Source organism: Rousettus aegyptiacus, unplaced genomic scaffold, assembly GCF_014176215.1.
Source record: "Rousettus aegyptiacus isolate mRouAeg1 unplaced genomic scaffold, mRouAeg1.p scaffold_m13_p_16, whole genome shotgun sequence".
Lineage (NCBI taxonomy): Eukaryota > Metazoa > Chordata > Mammalia > Chiroptera > Pteropodidae > Rousettus > Rousettus aegyptiacus.
In genome coordinates, this window is record NW_023416291.1 from 8,751,913 (window position 1) to 8,770,148 (window position 18,236).

The window sequence follows — 18,236 nt, forward strand, 5'->3', positions numbered from 1 at the left end:
CTCATACTGAACTTTGTACTTGATATCGTTGCCTAGATATTAAAAGACTTTTTAAGCTTAACAGGTCCAAAGAGAACTCCTGATTTCTCCCTAACAAGGTTTTCTCCCTTAGTTGTCCCTATATAAATAATCGACATGCTCATATCCTAAATTTCTCACAACAAATATCCTATAGCTCCTACCCCCAATTCATCAGCTATACTGGTTGGCTCTGTTTCTAAATATGTTTCAGATGTGTCTGTTGTGTGTTTCCACTGCCATCTACTTGCCCAAATTATCATAATTTGCACATGCTATTTTAACACCAATCTAGGCTCGTTGCGTTTTCTCTTGTCTCCTATAATTCACTCTCCTTAAGGTAGCCAGAACACATTTTAAATGTAAATTACATGCTTAAAATCTACCATTGATTTTCCATGAAAGTAGAAAACTACGATCATATTTTGGCCTGAAACACCCTAATGTTTGGAGTTTGCTCACCTCCGTAACTTAATTTTGTTTCACTTTCCTGTGTTCTCTGTGCTCACAATATTTTTTCTCTTGGTCAGAACATGCCACGTTCTTCCCCACTTGATAACTTTAGATGGGAAACACGATCCAGGGGCCATGTTACATCTATTAAATTAATCTTTTGACTGAGCAGATCTTGGGAAATGATCCACGTGGTCAAAAATGTCCTTAAAGTCAGACATTTTGTCATGTTATTTTATAATAGTTAAATTATCTAGTCCATCAAAGAGGATAATAATTACTAAATTCTTCATGTCATGAATAGGAAATTCTGTAAAACATTAATATATATCTCAGTTTTTAAGAAAAAGATGATGTTGACTAGGGAGAAAAAGCAGATATTAATAAACTGGTTTAGAAACTTTTGCACATAAGACACTAGTTTAGATGTTTTAGCTTATCTCAAAGTAAATATAGATCTTATGTTAGATCTATTTCAAATACATTTTGCTCTGTATGCTTTTAGTTTTGAACTTTGAGAGAAGTTTAGTAAACTTCGAATGATAGAGTAGAAGGATGCCATAGAAAGCATATTAGTATTATTGAGTAAGGCTCGATATTCCCTAAGGAATCTATGTCTACCAATAGCCACAATTCTATTACAGAAAGGGCATCTTAACTATTTTAGATTGCATACCCTGTTGAGTATTGGATGACAGCTAAGGAAATTAACTCCTTACCATACGCCTATTTACTCATTTTTTCCCCACACGATTTCAGGATATTGTGGATACCTGATGTTTGTTCTGTGGGTCACAGGATAAAAAAAGAAAGAAAGGAAAGAAAAGAAAGAAAACAACCTGCTATAGAGGTAAATTTTTTGTTGGGTCCCTTCTTGATAATCATCACTTACCCTCAATACTTATGTTACTGAAATTCTGTAAGTCCCACCATGAAACATTTTCTCTCTCAGAACCGCACTACGTGAAAGTCATTGCTTCAGTAACACTAGACATATTTACCTCTAAAAGTATTTTGTAAAATTATTTTCTTTTTATTTCTTAAGCAAGACACAGTTCAGTCACCATTGTTTATTTAAACATCTGACAGTATTTTCTTCTCCACAACAACTCTTCTTGATAAATAAATATTTCATAGGTCAAATAGTTAATGAAAATTTACTTATTTTTATTTATTGAGAAGTTTCCTCTAGACGGTGAACCCTCAAGTTAGTTGATCTCATGCTTGATGCTCAAACAGCAACATTAGCTCAAAACTTAGAACTATCACAGAATTATTTAATTAAATACAATATCATATTTTATTATATATTTCTTAATTATTTTGATTGAATAATTGAGTTAAGAACATAATTTCTTGCAAGTTCTCATTATTCCTCTATGTCCAACAAAGCATATATTTCCTTCTTCGCTTGTCTCATAGAAGCTTGCCAGTCAGCAGGTGCTCTGGAGGATCAATGGGCTTCAGTGTCTTACATGGTCCAAGTCCTGTGCCCTTTTGCCACTGAAATTTCTATTTTAATATATTCATCCTGAGGATATGGCATAAACTGTTATTGCCAGACCCCCTCCAAAACTTCCCTTACTTTATCTTAAAAGTGACTTTTATCTTTTCATCTCTTAGTCTATTGTATACAATGAGGGGTCATTTATTATACAGGTCCTAGAGCCTTCAGCTCAACCATATCCTCTTTCAAGGACTCGTTTTTCTTCAGTCCCCTCTCCATGCTCTCTGCCCTTTTAACGCCAGTGTATCGTGCTTGTGTAGATAGGGCACAAGCTGCTTTCCTTTCGATCTTTTTATTTTCATATGTACCTATTGAATCTCAACCAATGTTGTAATCTAGGATATTTTGTTTTGATACAGGTTCAAATAAATATTACCTGACCTAGACTTTAACACTTAGGAAATCTCAGTTCTTAACTGTTTGCCTATCTAATACCATGGGCGGTTTTATTGCATCCTAGATTAATTCTCTGTAATAAAGTGGGAAGAAGTTTGACCTTTACAGTCACCGCTAATCAAGGAAAAAATTCTCTACATAGTTCCTTGTGTGATTTGCAGTTCTGCTGAAATTAATTTCCATATTGTTCAATGTTTCTCTCTCTCTCCCCTGTTTCCCTCTCTCTCTGCCTCTTAAGATTTAAATTTGTTTTGATTTCCAAATACTGAAAACCTCTGTCCTCTTGTTAAGAGAGGAATCTTCTGTTGAATGAAAACTTCCTTATTATCAAAATTAAATAAATATATCATGAGGTCTGGCACATAAAAATTATGGCTTTGGATTTATTTACATATGAACTTCTGCTTTTTTCTCCTGTTTAAGCTGTTACTGCTTCTCGTTATATACTTTTATGACATAGGTGAAATAGTTTGCTTTCTGTCTTATAATAGTTGGTGTCTAAAACATATATTTAGTTTTTTCAGATTTTTTTTAGAAGATAGGAAAGCTTTTATGTGTATTTATTTTGACTTAATTTGAATTTAAATGTATTTTTTTATAGCTTAAGAGAATATGAAGAAAAATATCTTGGCTTTATTAATATTTGAATTTAATGTTTATCTATCCAGCCCTCTTACTGTCCTGACAAGTAAAATAAATCTGAATGATCTCACATTTTCAGCTCTAAAGCTGAAATGCAACATCTATGAATTGTAATGGCATATGTTTGTGATCATGAGATTATCTTGCTTGAGAGCTGAAAAAAAGTACTTAACATGTATGTCTGAGTTTGCTACAAAATTATACGAGGTAGGGGTCAGAATTCATTTTACTAATTGAAATATTATATTCAAGTGAGTAGCTAAAGCATGTCCAAGTTTTGAGGATAAGCATTTTTTTTTTCTCAATCACTACTTATTTAGCCATGAAATCTATCATTTCAATTTGTATATTACCATCAAGATGGTTAGGATCAAGCTCTAACCTAAGGGGGAATATTTTTATAAGACCACTTGGAAGAGATGACACTGTTTTACTGCTCACTTACCATTTAAAATATACAAAAATCCTGTAGTACGCTAAATTTATGATTATGTTTCATTATACAGGTTTAAAATAAATCACGATCAACTCCGATTTTGTAAGATTTTTATATATATATATAATATTACATTCGTCTGCACACGTATTTTGTGCAAGTTTCTATTTTGGTTTGCAAACTGTTCAACTTCTAATATTTACATTTTATAACTTACCTAAATTAGTATAAGCATTGACAGTTTATAGATGGAAAATAAGCCATGACTGTCAGCTGGGTAGCTACCCAAACTACAGAAACTATTCCACAGTTGGACGTTCAGTTTCATAATTGTTTTAAGTCAATGTTTTATGACTTAATAATAAATACCTCATTGTAAATAAGGAAGTATAAAATAATTGCATTTTTCTAACCAGCATTACTTCGCTTGTTAAACACATGTCTATTATCCTTTATAATTTAGCTTCTAGCAAAGAAAAATAAATCCAGATCAAAATTTGAAATTCAGCAGAAGCTCCAAAGATTAACATTGAGTAAACCTGGTGATTAACCATTGTTGACATTAGTTATATTTAATTTCATAGGACAATATGAACATATTTATAAAGAATATGCCTTAATTTATTTTTTATCTTGGAAAATGTCATTATTTATTAGACTTAATTTTATAAAATAAATAACACTAAAATAGTAATTTTTTAAATCAATTAAATACATAGTTCTAATTTTTCTATAACAATAAAACCAGAATGATACAAGTAGATCTATAAATTAAATTTCTTTATGACACATATATTAATATATTATGTACATTTATAAATCTCTTATCGCTTTCTAAAATAAAGTGTATTATACAAAACCCATGAAGGAAAATTTAATTAAAAGGCCAGTATATTAAAGAAGCATCTTGCCAGCGTATATAGGTAAGCTTCTCCTACACACTGTGATTTATGAAGCAGTGAAACCTGCTGGAAACAATTTGGATTTCATCAGCAAAACCAAGGATACTAAGGTCCTAATGGCTTTAGATAAAATAATAATAATAATAATAATAATAATAATAATAATAATAATAATAATAAATACAGCTTTATCACCAAAATTCAACTTTTCATCAAACTAGTGATTCCAAATTGAATCAAATTTCTCTTAAATTCAAATCATACGTCTATAAAAGTATTTTAATTTCTGTTTTGTACAGAAGCATGAGTTTTATTTTTCCAATATCAGCAAGTTCTAGATACCTAAAGAAAACCACCTTAAAAGGTTTTAAATATGTGAGGTTATCTAAATGTGACAATTTTAGAAAATTATTTTTAATGTGTAATAGGTAATACCAATTCAAGAACATAAAACATTATTTTCATTTACGTCCAGTAACAAAGTGTTTGGTTTCAAGGAACAAAGTGTTTGGTTTAGACTTTTGGATTTAGGAGTAAGCAAATAATGAGTTTACGATGAGGTGTTTGGGAAATATCAGCACTACTACATAAAGCTACAAAAAACTCGGATCAATTGTTGCAACTGAGATGTAACGTTACCAGGCTTAGGTTAGGCAAGATTCAGAATATGTAATGTATAACTCATGGACCAAGAAGAATGTCTGATCACTTCACGCATAGAACAAAGAATATGTGCTTCCTCGTACAACTCAAAGTGTTTCATTTTGTTCGATCAAAATTCTAGCTTGACATTTTGTCATCCAAGGAAGACTATCTTTATTTAGGAATAATTTATTTTCAAATGTGTTCAGGTTTCATGTCCTTCATCTAAAAATTAAAAGTTGAATAATATTTAGCTAGAAAAATCAGTGAATCTTACATAGGCAAGTTCTAACAATTAAGAAATTATCTTCAAAACAAACCACTTATTTCATTATCAATAAATAGACAAAGATGAATAATGCAGTTAATATGTATCAATGTATCAATGTATTAAAATATAAACAAAATATTTAAATATGAATAGATCATTTAAAAATAGTACATCAGTAACCATTAGAATTTGTGCTTTAACCAATTCTGTATGTTTTATTCCTAATAGATCTTCAAATGTTTAAAAGAATGTTGTAATTGCCTCCAAGAACCTTGCTTCCTCCACTTTTAAAATTTTTAATTCTTTCAAAGCTGTCTTGAAATAGCATATACAATTAAACTGAGGTCTTCTACAGTTATAACCATTCTTTTTATTATGTATCCTACTTTTGGCATCTCATAGAATATCTTTGAGTGCATATTCATTTCAGGGTTTTTTTTTTTCTATTTTACATTTCTTATATTTATAGTTTTGATCTATCTGTCGAGATTTTAATGTCAGGGAAGGGAAGCGAAGGAAAAGCTCTCAGGGTCAAGTGCCATGAATGCAAGTTTAATATTTGCCTAATGATGAGGAACCTCAAAGCAACTGAGCAGTTTTTTAGTCCTTCTCTGAGCAGCTCTCTCATTTCTGTCACCCAGTTCTGCAAATTTCAACCACCTCGGTAGCCCCAAGTTTCAATTTCTACAGCTTCTGCCCAGCAAGACTCCAGTTCTCTGTTTGGGCACTACTTACCGTGCTTGATTCGGAAAACGTTCTAGGTGTAAGGCCAGTGTGAATGTGTGGTTCACCTGTTTTCTTCCTCTCAAAGACCATAGACCTGAACTGTCAGATTTCCAGTTATTGAAATGTTTTTTGTTTGTTTGTTTGTTTTTTGTATTGCCCAGTTTTATAATTGCTTTCAGCATACGAGTAAGTCAGTACCCTGTGAGTATGTAATCAGAAAGAAATAATTTTGGGGGAATGGAAATTGAAATAAAATGATCAATTATTAAATGTCAGATGCTTTAGGTATGTCATCTCCTTTAAATTCCTTTAACGTGCCAGCTTCTCTAACTTAATTATTTCTATCATCTTCACTAACAAACAATGCTACAGACTTCTGCAATAACAACCGAATTAATGTGTCATTTCTAAATGGCCTGGATTTCGTCTAGTTCTCCAATTCTCTTCCTCCTTCTCCCTCGCTCCCTCTTACCCCCTTTTCTTTTCTGCTTCTCCTCCTTTTTTTTCCTCTACCTCCCCCCCTGCCCCTGTCTCCACTTTCTCCTCTCTTGGTTCATACTTCTTATGCTCTTCCATCTTATTCTCCTACCATCCTTCTCTTTCTACTTAATCTTCTTCTTTCTTGAGATTGGAATTTTATCCAACTGTCTCTCTTGGAATTAGTTGCTGCAGAAATTTCTATATAATGCATTTTCTAAACAACATCTATAGAAATAGAATTTTTAAACCATACTATGAAAGGCAGCCATGTCATTTACTGGGAGCAGAAAAGTTAACATTTTAGTTTCTTTTTATCTCTAAGTGGGCAACATGACAGTATATTTTCTCTATAAATAGACGTATTTTTTTTTCCAGATATACTCCAGAGAAAACTTTCTTTATCAGCTCTCACCACACAGCTGAGGTGTTTTCAAATTAAGAATAGCCTCCCTTATGTTTGGTAGAAAATATACAAACTAATTTTCTAAGAGAAAATTACTCTTCAATTTGATTCAGAAACATTAATTGAATATCTACTACATACACACACAAAAAAACATGTTATGATTGGAATACACGATTTTAAGATTTTTGATCTTGGATACTCTATAATGCTTTAACCCAAATGAACTTGCAGGTAGTCTTTATTTTCTTATTAACATGATGTGTGAGTTTAAGCTGAGTATTCAGCTTTGATACCGAATATTTCTGTGTCACCATTTTGCTAATTTTTATTTCTCAAAGTGGCATTACAATTCTTTTCTTTCCAGTATTGGTTAAAAGATACTTGTCATGTATCAGGTTATATATAAAAGTTAAAGGACGATGAGAAAGAAAACAATTATTCCAAAACAAATAAGAAATGCAGATTCTGTGTTTTTCAGATCGTACACACACAGTGTGTATCTTTCTTTCTGTCTATCTATTACCTATCCATGTATCTATCTATGAAATCTATAAAATTTAGCCTTTAGAATATGTAATGGATGAATTTTTGGCGCTTGTACCCATTTATAAAGATACTATTTTACTATTTAATAGAAATTTAACATTGCTTTATAGTTCATCATGTCAACATTCAAAATCGATGTTTTAGATATGTTTAAAAACTCAACCAATGAATAGAAATGTATGCAGAAAGCAATAGTCATCACACATGATATATAGGTTTAAAAAATGAGGTCGGTTTGGAAACTCGTGTGTGGTATTAGAGCAGCATAGCACAGTGTGCCAGGCAGAGAAATTGATTTGAAATTAAAAATAAAAACGTTAGAAATTTGCTTGAATTTTTGGCACCTGCTTGTGTCCTGGTGGGCTCCAAATGGAGCCCCTTATTGTTTTTCTCCAATCCATCTTGGAGCTGACAGACATGCAAGTTGCAAGTCACAGCTTGCATATCGTGCCTTAGGATTACAAAGCTCAATAAAAACAATTATTTCAAAACCCATAACTCATTCATTATTAAATCTATGAAAAGAGTTTTAATTTCCTGTGCAATTACATAGTGAAATGTCATACTCTGGATGAAAAAAAGATTAATTGCTTTTGATAAAATACTGTGTATTTTTGTTTGACTTTTTGGACATCCATTTAATGTAGTAATATCATTTCAATCTAATGTGCTTCATATCATACAGAATTATTGTAATTTTGCAGAGGAAATATTGTTTAATTATTTTCTTTTCTCATAAAAGAGTAAGAATAAAATATTAATTCTTCCTGGCTCAAAAGCACCACAAGCCACTCTTCAATTTTTAAATCACATTGGAAACTCTTACAAATAAGCAGTAGACAAATATGAGTAATGTATTTGCAGAAGATTCATAAGATTACCTCAAGTAACATTTATATGTCATGTGCAGACACAAATTACAGTTTCTATCATTTGTATTTGTTTTCTACTTACCAATGATTATTAAGTAATCCATAACAATGACCAGTCACTTTCTTCCTCTCACAAATATGACATTAATTTATTCTCTCAGAAAGGATAAACTAATGGCACATGAATCTTCAGGAAAATAACCTGTCCGAATACTATAAGCTATAGTGACACAACTAAGAAACTCCCGTGAGAGTGAAAATAGCACTCGAGAAATAGTGGACGAGAGGGCGATCGTGACATTTTGACCTATTGCATCGAGCCCAGTAAATGCGTGGCTGTGATAGAATTTAATTCTCTCATATTTCTGAAAAGAGCTGACATTGGCCTTTGATAGGAAATTAATGTTTTAATAATTCCATCTTTCTACGGAAAAATATAAATTGACATTTAGTAGGATTCAGACTATTAAATACCTATTATGCTCACTGATGTTAAATAGCAAATAATGACAATATGGAATAATACATAGAGAGAACATTTTGAATAATTAGAACATGCGGAGGAGACAATACTCTGTTTGCATCAGTATAATATGATTGACAGTCTGGCCTGTCAAAATGTGCTGTAGGTCAGGAATGAGTTTGATTGTCACATATACTTTGGAAAGCTTATACCATACCTCATCTATCAAAAACTAATATGGGAGACTGTAAGCCTTAAAATCAGTACATTTATTTTTTCCGAGAATTACACATCAACTAGAGTCATTTTATGTCCAACATTTTCTTCCCTTTTGCTGCTTTGTGTAAAAGAAAGCTGGAGAAGGATAAACAGTAGAAGATTGCCTTTTCCAAGGTGACAAGAAAAAGTGTTTCAGGGAAAGCATATTGAGCATTAGAAATGAAATTTCCATATTCACTTATAATTTTGAAATGCCTATTTAGGTAAAATGTGAAAACAAAATTTACTTTGCATGTATCAGTCATTATTTGTCAGTAATGAAGTACTGGTTATATCCCCATTGCTATAATTCAATGAAATGTCAATAAACCTATATTTATCCTGAAAATGTGAATTGGAAAATTGAACAGTTATTTGATTTAATGTTTATGTAAATGTATCCCTTAAATTAATGGCATAAATGGAAAATAACGTAAACATATAATTTTTATGTATTACATTTAATTTTCCATGTAATATGTAGACTCTTAAAACATATATTAGGTACATTTTAATTGATAGGCTGCAGTCTGGATATCTGAGTAATACAAAAATTTAAAAGCTTATAATCTGAAATTATGGATGATGTTTTAAAGATGAAGTTTGAGCTCTGAGTACAAAGAATGAAATATAGGTATTCTTGTGCATCTCCAAGATATTTACACAACAGGCACGTGGCTATGATTATCCAATTTTATTTAAAATATTTCATAACTTGATAGTTTTTTTAATTTTAAGAATAAATAGATTTTAAAAGAATGAAAAGGTAAATACAACAAATATATGAAGGCCTATCACAAAATAGGTATTTAATTTTAAATCCTACAAACATAATTTGCTAGATTCACAGTAGACATGTCTATAAGTACTAATGAATGACAGAATCAAAGGAAGAATAGAGATTATACTTGATAATATGTAAATAAAATAATTTAGGTAAATTTTTATTTACTCTAAAGACATGAATGAACATATGATTTTCTATTATACTTCATTATTCTTAAGAGCCTAATAACCTTTGAATCAATTTTAGCCTGTTAAAGGTTAAGATTTTTTATATCATATCATTAACATTGCTTTTTTAAATGTCAAGGATAACCTCCCTTTTGCCAAATTCAGTTTTTACTTCTCTTTCCTTAACATAATGTCTATATTAGTTCGATTCTTAACATTTGTATCTTCAATTCTCTCATTCATGTCTTTTCTAATGATACTTTTTCTGTATGTAATCCAATGATTGAAGTGTCATTTTCATACTGATGACTCCAAATTTTCTATCATAGCTTTGTCTTTTCTTCTGATCTCCTACCTGTGCATCTGATTGCTTACTCAGCGACACCGCTTGGGTACCTAAAACATCTCAAAGGTACCATGTAAAAAGGAGAACTCACAGTCACAGCTGTACCAAACTTTCTTCTATCACAATGTCCCTTAGTAAATCTCACTCACAATTACTCGTACCAATATATTGGAACCATTTGCTTTCTCTGACACAGTATATCTAATTCATCAACACTTTTTTTTTCAAAGTACATACAAAATAGAAACTCATCCCGCCAACTTCAACATTATCATATCTATTTAAGCCACCAACATCTGCTTGTGCTGTGACATTAAATTCTTTATTGATTCCTCTCTGTCCATGCTTGCATATTTATATTTTTTCACAAAGGGGCCAATGTAATGTTTAAAAACAAAAGTTAAAAAATAATACCAACTTCTTTATGATATTTCAATAGATGCACATAATATTTAAAATAAAATTCAGGCCCCGTCTAACTGTCCGTAAATCATTATCTGATCAAATGCTGCCAGTTTTCTACTTTAATCCCTACGATTTTTTCCCTTCCCCATTAACTATGTAAAAACCGCACTAAACTATTTGGCATTCTTTGCAAATTCCAACCTTGTTCTTGAATTAGGAGCTTTATATTATCTGATTTCCCAGCCTTTAAATTATTCCTTTGAATTTTTGCATGGCTTACCCATTCTTGATATTCAGTTCAATCCTTCATAACATTTTTGGCCCAGGCTCAAAGGTCACATCCTCAGAAAACCCAACTCTAAATACCTTTTCAAAAATAGATTCTCTCTCCAGTCACTCTCTTTCCTAATATAAAACCATTATCTAAAATTAGCTTATTTTTTGTTCTGTATTCTTCTGGCTCCAGTAATATGTGATGGGAAAACCCCTTTTTTCACTACCATATTCCCAAGAACTCAGTTAACATACTGTAGTAGCTCCAAAAATATTTATTTGTTGAATGAGTAAGTGAAAGAATGAATGAACTTCTGCCCAAAACTACATTGAGTGAGATATTTAGTAATTTTGTATACACTACTGAGAATCTGTCAGCCATGGTAGTGACAGCCCTCCTCCGAATAAGCTCTGTTATGACAGTTTGACTACAAAAAAACTCCATCAACACCTACTGGTTCAAACACATGGGTGGCCATAGAAAACCCTCCACCATGACACTGGTTAACCTCTGCTTTGAAATGTCCCCAAACTTTTCCTCCTAGTTTTATTAAGGTATGATTAACAAATAAAAACCTGTACATATTTAGGTTGTACAATGTAATTTTTTTTTTTTTTTAATGCTTACAGTACCCGGTCTTCCTAGGTGGTCTCCCATCCAAGTACTAACCAGGCCCAACCCTACTTAGCTTCCAAGATCAGATGAGATCTGGCGAGTTCAGGGTGGCATGCCCATAGACCCTACAATGCTACTTTTTAAGTATGCAATAAGATGATTTTATATATATATATGTGTGTGTGTGTGTGTGTGTGTGTGTGTGTGTGTGTAAAGATTAAACAATTTTATTCTGAGATTGTATTAGTTATGAAATTGAAAATCTAGATGCAGAATATCATTTTGTTTAAGACATCTTCTCTCTCACCAGCAAACCTGGGTTTAGTTCACCCGCCTTTTCCACCTACTAGCTTTGTAACAGGGAGATTTTATCTAACCACTTTTTGTCTTTGTTTCTTTATTTGTTTCAGGGGCGAGTTGTAAATACCTACCTTATACAGTTGTTTTAATGATTAAATAATCTCAGTCATGTAATGTATTGACATAAAGTGACAAATTAGAAATGGTTCATATGATTTTCAGTTTTGCCAACTCTTACAGTTATCAACACAGTTAACAAATGAAATACTGAAGTTAGTATATTATAGGGAAACATAGATACAAAGACCAGCATATGTTAATACATAGGAAAGGAAATTAGTCTGAGTAACTGGAGAGATTCTTAACTTCTGATAACTGAGTTTCAACTTGAAAAAAACTAAAGAAAAGGAAAAGCATATACTGAATCACAAATGTATTACATTCCAGTATTATTATTAAACAAATGTGAATGTAAGATTATATTTGTACATAAGTGGCTATTAAAAGAAATTTTATGTATACATTTATAGATATGAACAAATATTTACATTTAGAATATATATTTTAGCAGTTGCTATTCAATAATTAATTACATATAATGCTTTCATTTTATGAGTAAACGAGATTAACAGAAATGCAACATACAAGTCTGCAACCTTTTTTTTAGAATAAGGAAGAAATTTATAGTTTATGCAGTGATTATATCACGTTACTTTTTAGCTTAGTATGGTATTAAAGCACATAAAACAAACACAGTGGTTCCTAGAAGATAGGTCTGTAAAATTAGTTTTGGGCTTCTTATAAATTTTGGAAGTATGTACAGAGAATCAAAAAGGCTGTGCTCAAATCTTAAATATATAAGCTCTCTGAAAAATCAATGTTTGATTTTGTAAAATGAAAATAATCATCTCTCCCAGTTTCCTAGAGAGGCTCTAAGCAAATAAAATATTTTAAACCCATTTAGTAAAGTTAAAAGGTGCAACAAACCCTAGTTTTAATATTACCAAGCAACATAATAATAAGGAAAATTGAACACTTCTAAATTTATAAACTAAACATCACCTTTTCTTTCTGAATTCTCTATTCACATTATCATATTGTAAATCCTGAGAGTAATAATACATAATACTTCTTCAAATTTTAAATTGAAAAAAACCTAGCCTTTGCTTGTCATGTATTTTTTTTTCCCCTAAGTGAGTAGGTGTCCTGCAGATAGATACTGCTATAACAACAGGATAAATTATAAAACTTTGATGTGTTTCATCCATTTGCTGATAACTGATTATCTCACCTGGCTCTTGATCCACTTCTTCCAATAAAATGATGTACAATGCTTTGCAGTATGAACAGCGACATAAAGGTGCTATAGAATATCACAGCGGCGTTTGCTGTTATGAGTCAGAGAGCAGAGATAAAAGCTTCGGTGGCAGGCTTAATAGAAGCCAATGTTTTGTATTCAGCAATGATAGATGATAATGAAAGAAAGGAAGTAAAGATTGTGTTTTATGTCATTATTGGTTGTTACTCATAGACTCTCAGTCAGGGGTCTGTGTGTGGGTGTGGGTCATGGAATTCTGGGTGTCTTCGCTGTAGTTGGCAAATGCATTATTTTACCATCTGAATACCTAAAGCTCTATTAGATGCACAGAGATGCATAAAAAAGAGAGGGACTATTTTTAGGATAATGCATTTGTGATCAAGTAATAGATTATAACCAGAAGTGAAAACTTTACTTTTTAAAACAGTCTGTGAAATGTACCTAGATCAGTTTAAGCACTTTATTGTATGCCTTAGTAATCTTGGATCCATTAAATAATTTTGCCAATATAATATATATATATTTAATATATATTACATATTAATATATTATACTATATATATATTTGAGATGAAAAATTGATTATACATGGTAAACTCAATAGAATTGTTTCAAAATATAATTGGGCAACGCTATTTGGATATATTTAACCTAATGTTTAATAGCTGTACATACTTGCATCTGGGATGTCTAGCTAATCATTTTTAAAAGTGGAAAGATGATAGTTGTGAAGATTCTTCTTCATCCCTGAAGATAAATTGCTTTCTTTTTCAGGCAGGGTCAGTTATTCTCCTACAGGCATTCAGTTTTATTCTCTGGATCCAGTAGATGACTCATTCCCATGGATTTGACCTGTGTTTCCTTTTCACTTCCTTTATGTCAGAAATGTACTAGCTGTGTAATTAAGCTTTAGCATTCAGTGATCTGAACACATTCATTTAGTCACTGGACACAGAAAAAGCATTGGTGTGCTTGTCACTAATACAAAGAAATCTGAGTCTGGTGACTGCCGTGGAAAGACATAATTTCTAGAAGGACTGTATTTAAAAGAAGATATATATTCACAGTAGTAATGCAAACATTAAGTCTGTATATCTGTGATACGTGGAGTGAAACAATGGTTGCTCTGTCGTGTGCCAGAAATCAGTGTAATGTGCTTTACTTTAGGATACTTACATTATTTCACCTTTCAAAGAGCTTAGTCACAACTCCGAGTGACTGCTCTGGAACAATGCAAGCCTATTCAGCAGGATGTCTCGAATTGTTGCTTCTTCACCAACTGGCTGAGGCTCCCAAGGTTCCTTAGTACCCTCATATGCAGGACTCCTTGCGTCGCCACAGAAGGGAGATTCAAGGGATGTCTCCCTGTCTGTGAGAATTCCCTGCAGCGAGAAGACATTGGAGAGATGCTTAACTGCAAGCTGTGACACTGGACATCTATGCGAGAGAGAGGCCTGCAGAGGTCTCATGAGAATCTCCTAATGGTTCTACAGTGGCAGTAACACACACCAAAACCTAGCGTCGTGGAAAAGAGTAAAATGTTATTTTGGATTTCCAATGCCTAGTTTAAAAAGACAAGTCTCTTCTTTTGTATGTTTCATGGAATGTCTCACTCTTTATTTTATTATTATATCATATATTCCCCCCACTGGGGAACCTTGCATGCTTAGGTAACTGATGTTATTTTCTTGGTGGACTGAAGGGAAGACTTGAAATTAGTGCATTAGGCACTTATAAGGAATATTAAATATTTGAAAACTCCTATTATGAAAAATACTAATATTGAAATTGAAATTTCTTCAGCAAATAAATGTACTTTTCATAATTAATTTTTCGCTGTTTGGGAAATGCCTTTCCCATCACTCCTTCCCTCTGGATCTACTTCTCTTTTTTTACTTCCCTTCTGCTAAGTGCCCTTGCTGGGGTTTGGCAGGTGAAAGATTATGATGACTCCTGACAAAGATGAGAAAATTGAAAGCTTTCGAAGCCCGCCCGATGTTTATTTGTTTTACATATGTAGTTTTTCAATGAGTACTTCGGTGCTGTTCACAATGGTATCACTTGTCTTATACGCACCCGAAAATCCTGTTGACAATATCAAGCATAACAACATTCACATCGTAGGGGTGTCAGAAGGAGAAGAGAGCAAGTAAGGGACTGGAAATCTATTTGAAGAAACAACAAAGGAAAACTTTCGCAACCTGGTGAAGGAAATAGATGTACAAGTCTAGAAAACACAGGCAGTCCCTGACAAGATGAACCCAAAGAGGCCCATGCCAAGACACATCATACATAATTAAAATACCAAAACTTAAAAATGAAGAGAGAACATTAAAAAAGAAAGAGAAAAGCAGTTCCTTACCTACAGGGGAGCTCCCAGAAGACTTCCAGCCGACTTTTTAGTAGGAACTTTGCAGGCCACAAGGCATTGGAGTGAAATAATCAAAGTGATGAAAAGCAAGGACTTACAACCAAGATTGCTCTACCCAGCAAGGCTATCATTTAGAATTGAAGGAGAGGTGAAGAGCTTCCCAGACAAGAAAAAGCTAAAGGAGTTCATCACCATAAAACTGGTATTACAAATGCTAAAAGTATTTGTTTAAGAACCATAACAAAAGTTAAAAACATGAGTAATAAGATCACAATGACTACGTACCTATCAGTAATTATTTTCCATGTAAATAGATTATAATCAAAAGACATAGGGTGGTAGGATGGAGAAGAAAACAAGACCCATACATACACTGCCTGCGAGAGACTCATATCACGTTGAAAGACATAGACAGACTGTAAGTAAAGGGATGGAAAAAGATATTTCATGAAAATGGAAATGAAAAAAGAACCTGAGGTAGCAATATTTATACCAGACAAGATAGACTTTAAAACAAAGCCTATAACAGGAAACAAAGAAGAACATTTCATATACAATAGCCGAGATATGGAAGCAACCTAAGTGTCCATCAATAGACAATTGGATAAAGAAGATGTGGTACATATATATGATAGAATATTACTTGGCCATAAAAAAAAAATGAAATTTTACCATTTGCACCAACACAAATGGACCAAGAGGGCATAATGCTAAGGAAGATAAGTCAGACAGAGCAAGACAAATATCATATGATATCACTTGGATATGGAATCTACAAATCAAAAATGAACAATTAAAACAGACCCAAACTCATAGTTACAGAGAACAAACTGATAGTGTCCAGATAGGAGGGTTTGGGGAAGCTAGGCGAAAAAGGTGAAGGGATTAAGAAGCACAAATGGGTAGTTACGAAATAGTCACAGGGTGTGAAGTACAGCATAGGGGATATGGTCAAGAACTTCATAATAACCGCAGGTGGTAGGCTTGTCGGAAGGATCACTTCGTAAGTTATATAAATGTCTAACCACTATGCTGTACACCTGAAACTAGTATAATATTGAATGTCAAGTATAACTGACAAATAAATAAAATAAAACAAATCCTATCGGAATTTTAAAATTGGAAATTACAGTTTTGTATTTTTATTATGCCTACTTTCCATTTATCACCATATTTTTTTTTAATGACTGCTTTCTAATTATGGAAGTCAAAGAGGTGATTTTAAATATTAATCATAATGAAATTTTTTTATGTCTATAAGAAATCTATTTCTTGAAACATGTGCCTGTTTCATTTAGCTTGAGTTTTTCACGCTTTTAAAGACACAATATGAGAAGCCATGGCCTAGTCTGACATTTAGTTAACAAAACTCAGAAATATGTTAATGCAGCATAACTAGAAATTTTCTTTTATGAATATAGGGATTAAGATTTAGGCACCAGCTATAAATCTTAGCCCCACTCCCCCGGCAGCCTATAGCTCTAAAAAGGACGAGGAGACCATGCTCTGGATTTCTTCAACCTTGCAGAATCCACACTTTGCTAGGCATTTTGAATATATGCTATTTTCAAAGGTATGTCTATTATGACGAATGGGCTCAATGCAGTGATATCCACCTAAGTTGCTATTACTCATGCTTATAGGAGACTAAAAGCCCGTATTGTAATTTAGGAGCCCATAAAGCTCTGCATTTCACTCTGCGAGAAAGTTCCATTTCTATTTTCTCAGGATTATTGTTTCTGTAAGAGTACCATTTATTTTGTTACAAAATTTATAGAAAACTTTAAGTGCTATAAATCAAGGTAAGCTCTCCATACATGATGTGTGCCAGATAGAGAAATCTCCATTAATGATTGGTTAAGAAACTGAAATGTTTGCCTCTCTAGTCTTGAATATGATTTAATTCCAACTACTATAAATGTAATAAGAATGGAGTTAGGAGAGGCAATTTATGTTTCATTCTACCTATAAACCTTTCTAATTCAATGAAAACGTCCCTAAACATTAATTTTAGTAACAGAGGTAGAAAAAGGACCATGAAGGCACCTCACGATATGGTAGGGATGGGGCAAATCATTTAGCTCAAGAAACCTAAAAACCAAATCTGAGTTACGTCTTAGTCAGGCTCCATGTCTTCCCAGTGTTCTCTTTTGTCCCTCTAAAAGTGGGAAAGGGACACTTGTCCTCGATGAGATAATGTCTTTATATTTTGTCTCCAGAAGCCAATCTGATGAAATCGATTTTTACTTGGCATATAACAAAGAAAAGTTAATTTCGTAATACATCATTCAGACCAAGTGGCATGTCTGATTTTTTTAATTAGAAACCAATATAATAGATTAAGAATAATGTTTTATATAATTGAATATATGCTCCCAAGGAGAATATGAGATAACTTTAATTTTTTAAATCACTAAAACCTGAATCTTTTCCTTTCCTGTGTGACTGAAAGAAAACGCTATAAAATGAGAATAAAACTACACGCTTCGGAAACCTGGATTTAACAAGGAGTGCTAAAATTCAACCTTGCGTTAGTCATTATAATTTTTTGACACTGTCTTAATGTGTGAAGGAAGAACTGAACTCTAGAGCTAGAAAGGGCATCGTTAAAAGACAAGATTGCTTTTCTGTATGA

General features: G+C 32.5%; 1 pseudogene; it reads right to left on the reverse strand.

Annotated features, from left to right (window-relative positions):
- Positions 1–11,617: 11,617 nt before the first annotated feature.
- On the reverse strand, positions 11,618–11,736 carry LOC118612555 (annotated as a pseudogene).
- Between the last annotated feature and the right edge of the window lie 6,500 nt (positions 11,737–18,236).